At 43.0% G+C, this 6,033-nt stretch overlaps 1 pseudogene; it reads right to left on the bottom strand.

Annotated features, from left to right (window-relative positions):
• Positions 1–231: 231 nt before the first annotated feature.
• Positions 232–355, bottom strand: LOC115871491 (annotated as a pseudogene).
• Between the last annotated feature and the right edge of the window lie 5,678 nt (positions 356–6,033).

Genomic DNA, 6,033 nt, shown 5'->3' with positions numbered 1-6,033 from the left:
GGCACAATATTTGTAAGGACAACTGGATCAAATGATGCTGCTTTCAAGACAAGGTGGCCCTTGCTGTGTGCTTAATCTTCAGTCCTGAATAAGCTTCAGGCCCGTGACTTTCCCCAGCCCTCACTGTGCTTACTGGACACGCAAGCCATCGTCACCATTGCTGCAGGTTTCAGAAAGCATGCCAATTTTAATAAAGGACTCACTCCGATTATAATGGCTGACACGATAAGGGAATGTCTTTTTCCTGAAATGTCGCAGATCGGTTTCAGCCAATCGTCGAGGAAAAACTCACCGTGGGCTCTTTTTTGACTCTAGCAGCTATGTGGAAGCAACTGCAACTTCAATCAGGGCCACAATTATTCTTTATTTTAAAGAGAAACTACATACTCCATCCAGGAATTCAAGTTATCTAGGACTCCTTGGTGCTGTCGTGGTTTTGCATTGAGCCAATAACCACAAGGCGAGTGATGTCCAACTACACTTGTTCTGCGGGAGAAAAAAAAGGTTTCTCCTCCCATCAAGAGTTACAGGCTCATTTCTATCCTGCCCTATCGAGTTTGTATGAGTCAGGATTGACCCTATGGCAGAGAGAGGAGCCCTCGGGGCAGTCACTTGGTCAAGAAATCACACTTGCAGACAGGATTCATTTACAGGAGTGGTTCAGGGGCATCTGATCAAGGCAGTCAGGGTGTGACTCAGGGCTGAGTTGCCCTTGCAACTCAATTCCATCAAGGAGCACCTGGTCACGTCCTTGAGGGGAGACGGCCCCTCTTGGACTGGCTAGGGGAATGATAGCTAATCACCTTCAAATAAACTCTGCCCAAAGGAAAAGGTATTCAGGATGCTCTTTAAAGGTCCCTAAGAAATGCAATGGACGCTTAATCTACATGGAGATTTACAAGTGGGTTTTCTAACTCATGGGTTTTCTAGTCTCAACTCTAAGCCATTGATTGAGTTTATGTTGCCTCCTATCAGCAGGGCAGGATAAGACCTGCTCTTGTGAGTTTGCAGTCACTGTTTGGTGAGTCGAAAGCCCTGACTTTCTCCTGGGGAGCTTCTGGGGGTTTTGAGTCGCTGACCTTGCCGATTGCAGCCCAAGGCATAACCACGGTGACTGTAGTTTCCAACAAGCTTAGTGCTTGGATTTGAAAGCTCATACAATGTGATGTGTCTTCAAAAGTTACTGGGAAAACATCCATGATATTTTAATTCTGTTTTTCCATGAACTTTTTGAAGCCCCCTCATTTTTATGCCCTGATATAATGATGTAGTTGTCTAATCAGGGACACAATGTCAGTTCTTCCTAGAGGTACTTATTTTGTTATGTGAAGTTCTAATATAAATGAAACCATTTAATATCCTGTAACCTCTACAGCAATCCCTTGTTCTTTAATGATTTGTTTCAGAAATTAACAGCTTAAATTTTGGCGTTAGAAAAAAAGCTTTTAAAATGAAACCTCTACTGATTTCAGCTAACTTGCTTTTTGCTTTCTACATCTTGGCTAGTCACTTGTAAAGTGATATTAGCATAGTAACAAATACTTTAACCTCCTGTGTTACTATGGAGTATGTTTGGGCCTGGTCCGAAGTAGGCAGCCCTGTTTGGACTAAGCTGAAGCAGGTCTGAGCCCTGCAAGTGCTTCCCTGCACATCCCACAGGTCAGCAGCAGAGGGCGCCAGATAAGATAATCAGTGAAACCAGATGTTCCCGGTTCAAAAAAAAGGCCACAAGGAGTTGACAAGCAATTCTCGGAGTTTCCAGACGCCATATGCTAATTGCCATAATTGCCATACATTTCTCACCACCCCTTAAAAAACCCGTGCCCCTAGCTGCTGAGCACGACTCCCCTGACCTGCTGGCCTAGGTCCCGGAACCTCCTCCGGAACTTCCCCCTAATAAAGCTATTTCTGTTTCTGCTTCCTTGTCCTGTCAGTTATGTCTGTCCGTTTCCCTGTACCTCAGCTTCACCTTTACAGAGCAGAGGTTGGCAAACTTTTGAGACAGAAGAGCTGATCTTGTTTCTCACAACACTTTAAAACTTATTCAAGGATTGCTGAAGGCAAATGGGTGCATAAGCAAATGTGGTGAAGAAAGCTGATGGTGCCCGCCTATTAAAAGATATAGCGTCTGGGGTCTTAAGGGCTTGAAGGTAAACAAGTGGCCATCTAGCTCAGAAGCAACAAAGCCCACATGGAAGAAGCACACGAACCTGTGCGATCACGAGGTGTCAAAGGGATCAGGGATCAGGCATCAAAGAACAAAATACTGTATATTGTGAATGAGGGGGAGTGTAGATTGGGGACCCAAAGCCCATCTGTAGGCAACTGGACATCCTCTTACAGAAGGGTCTCGGGAAGGAGTCCAACCAGTCAGGGTGCAGGGTAGCATCGATGAAACATACAACTTTCCTCTAGTTCTTAAATGCTTTCTCCCCTCCCCCACTGTCGTGATCCCAATTCTACCTTACAAATCCAGCTAGACCAGAGGATGTACACTGGTTCAGATGGGAACTGGAAACACAGGGAATCTAGGACAGATGATCCCTTCAGGACCAGTGGTGAGAGTGGCAACACTGGGAGGGTGAAGGGAGGGTGGGGTAGAAAGGGGACGTCAGATGGTGTTTATTAGCCTGAAACAAGATAAACCTCTCAGCTTTCCATTGTGCATATGTAAACATATTTATATTTTATAAAGTATTGTATATTTTGAGGCAATTTCTAATTATCCTAGTTACAGCTAAAAAGAGTGTTGTAATCAAATGGCTAAACATTTGATTGAAAAGTTGGAGATTCAAATCCAACCAGAGATATATTCAAAGACCGGCCTAGCAGTCTTTCCAAAAGGTCAGGTGCTTTGCAACCTCTATGGAACAGTCCTATTCTGACCCAGAGTGTGGTGCTTCCATGAGTCACAATCAAGCTGAAGGGACGTCAGAAGAACAACAGAGGTGGACATGTAGTTAGGAGCTAATATCACGTTAATGTACTCAATGCTGCTCCCTCTTAGCCCTAACCCTACCCTCAGACACTACCACCACACCAGTACAGCTACTACTTGCATGCACTCACTGCAGTAGTCAGCAAAGATAAAGTTATAGAAGCATCAAAAGCAACCTTGGGGAGACGGGAGTTAGTAAGACATTTGGGGGGAGCTTCATAAATTTGTATGTATTGCTGGATGTCCCTTAATCTGGACCCCTAATTCCCAGCCTTATTAGTTTCTATGCTTCTTCGAAGCACTGATTTCCCCATTCACACAACTAAGCTGTTTCATTATTCGACCAGATAATTAATACGCAATTAATCTCAGTAGTATCTACTTAAGTGTGACGTTGAAAGGTTGGAAAAGGAAGCAGGATGTGGGCCAAATTAACAAAGTCATCCAGATGGTTTACCATATCAAGTGATAGTAATCCCAAAACCAAACCCACGGCCATGAAGCTGTTTCTGACCCATAGCGACCCTGTAGGACAGGGTAGAACTGGCCCTGTTGAGTTTCCAAAACTGCAACTGTTTGGGGAGTAGAGAACCTCAGTCTCCTGAGAAGCAGTTGGTGTATTCGAACTGCTGACCTGCATTAGCAGCCCAACTCGTAACCACTACAACCCCAGGGCTGCTGATATTGTTACGAGATGCCACTAAGTGACTTTCTGTGCACAAAGGAACTAAATGCTTCCCAGTCCTCCGGCAACCCCCACGGTTGCTTGCAGATGACACACACGAATTTCCACAGACTGATTTTCCAGTGAAATTCTTTCCAGCATCTCAGTCCCTCTGATCTCATTGATCTTAAGGCTGTGTCTCTTTTACTTAGTAGCCTTCACATCTTACTCTAAACCTATAGGCTTCCATGCAATCCCAACCACGCTAACTTTCATTTGGTTTTGGTTTTTTTCTTTTCTTTTTTATCACTACTTTCCTTCATGAAGATTTTTATTATTAACACAATTTATTGACTATGGTCTGTGGGCTTGTGAATTGATCGTAGGTCTAAAGCAAAACAAACAAAAAGCAAACTCACTGCCATCAAGTTCATTCTCACGTAGCAACTCTACAGGAAAAATGGAAACACGGCCATGGAGTTGATTCTGACTCGTAGGGGCCCGATATACGGGTCAGAGGAAGAACTGCTCCCAGAGGTTCCCCCAACTGCACTGTCCTCTCACTGAATGAGTAGTGTAATCTAATAGGACAGATTAGAACTACTCATTTGACTTTCCGAGACTGGAAGTCAATCATAATGGGGCAGACAGTCCTGTCTTTCTCCTGTGGAGCAGCTAGTGGTATCGAACTGGTGCCTGTGGTTAGTAGTCCAACTCATAACCGTTATGCTTCATTACTCCTGACCTAGGGGCCTGGGACCTAGGATCTTAGATGAAACAAATATAAATAAAATCCCTGAGGAGGTTTGTAAACTATTGGCTAAAATACACAAGAACTCTAATATAGGAAGCAAGGTGCTTTTATATTTGCGTAGAGACTGTGGTGAGAGAAATCAGTGGTGAGAACCAGGGGAAATAATGCTTCTATAAACTGATGGTCATTGTCATAGTTATCTGTCTAGCACTATGATAACAGGCTCACCACAAATAGGTGGCTTTAACAAGCACATTCAGGTTCTTACAGGGTAGGAGGCTGAAAGGCGGAGTCCAGGGCGGCAGCTCTAGGGGGAGCTCTCTCTAATCTAGTCTCTTCAGCTTCTGCTCCTCCGTGATCTTCACGTGGCCTGGCAGCCTCTGCCTCATCTCTGCTCCTCTAGTTTACTGGTTTACATAATCTCTTTTCTATCGCTAAAGATATAATATACTTTTGTAACTACATAGTAGATATTTTCAGCTCTGAGGCTGGCACAAGTCAAGCTTTAAACTCAGCTAATGTGTGGAAATATGAGCAATGGTAGATCACACTTCAATATTTGATTTAAGACACTAGCATTTGCATTTCAATCTTTACCTAAATCACACCAATAACTATAGTGGCATGATTGTAAGTTTGTGGTGGCTGGCCCTGTTGGGGAATAGAAACAATGCACTTAAGCAGGCCTTAGTAATTCCATCACCACCATCAATAATACAATGGCATGTTTTATAAAGACTGACCATCCCAGAAGCTGTCATTTATTCTACTTGACATTCCCAGTTACAAGTGAATGAATTATGTAAAATGTAACCCAAACAACTCAAACTCATTGCCATTGCCGTTGAGTTGATTCCAACCCCAAGTGCCACCTGTAGGGCAGATTCGAACTGTCCCATAGGGTTTCTGAGGCTGTAATCTGTAAGGAAGCAGACTGCCATATCTCCCTCCACCAGCCATGTAGCACACTGCCATGGGGTGCCTGTTTAACATTTACATACAAATAATACCCAATTCAAGAGGAAACAAGCACATTAGTTCATTGAAATGAGGTTTGAGTCATCTAACAAGGAACCATACCGTATAGATGAAGACTTCCCATGATTTTGTTCAAAATGACATTTGCACGTGATTGCAGTTGAGATTTAAACATACATCTCCTAAAAGATTCTGAAAATAAATTCTGGTGGATTAGAAACAGAATCGAAAGTGAAACTCGTCTGAGGTAGCAGATTAGCTGACGTGTGCGCATCAGGTGGAAAATTGAAGGCCTTCTGTAGTTAGGGGGAGTTTTTAGCTGAGGGGAGGTAGTAAAGACTCATTATGTTGAGGCCAAGGGATAATATAAAAAGTGATTGACCAGGAGAATTGGATTCTACTTGTCTTTCTAGTTTTTTTAAGAAGTCCTTGAAAACTCAAATCAGACAGGGATGTTACTTGATTGCCATTTATACTTTAACAAAAAATACCTTAGCAAGCTATTTACAAATTAGTGACTGCAGATAACGTTTTGCAGGTAACTATAGACCCTTTTTGGACGTTGAATTTCATACCTGTTATTCCGGTAGTAATTTTACCTGCTAAATTTAAATTACACTAGGTAAAAACGTGTTACCACCCTTCCGTCCCTTTCCAACTATGAAGCGTCTTAAAATCGCCAAATTTGAGGCATTAAAG

Source organism: Echinops telfairi, unplaced genomic scaffold (assembly GCF_000313985.2).
Source record: "Echinops telfairi isolate 266 unplaced genomic scaffold, ASM31398v2 ScPeMD7_5868;HRSCAF=6743_0, whole genome shotgun sequence".
Taxonomy (NCBI): Eukaryota; Metazoa; Chordata; class Mammalia; order Afrosoricida; family Tenrecidae; genus Echinops; species Echinops telfairi.
The sequence above is the reverse complement of the archived record's forward strand: the minus strand, read 5'-3'. Positions and strand labels throughout refer to the sequence as shown.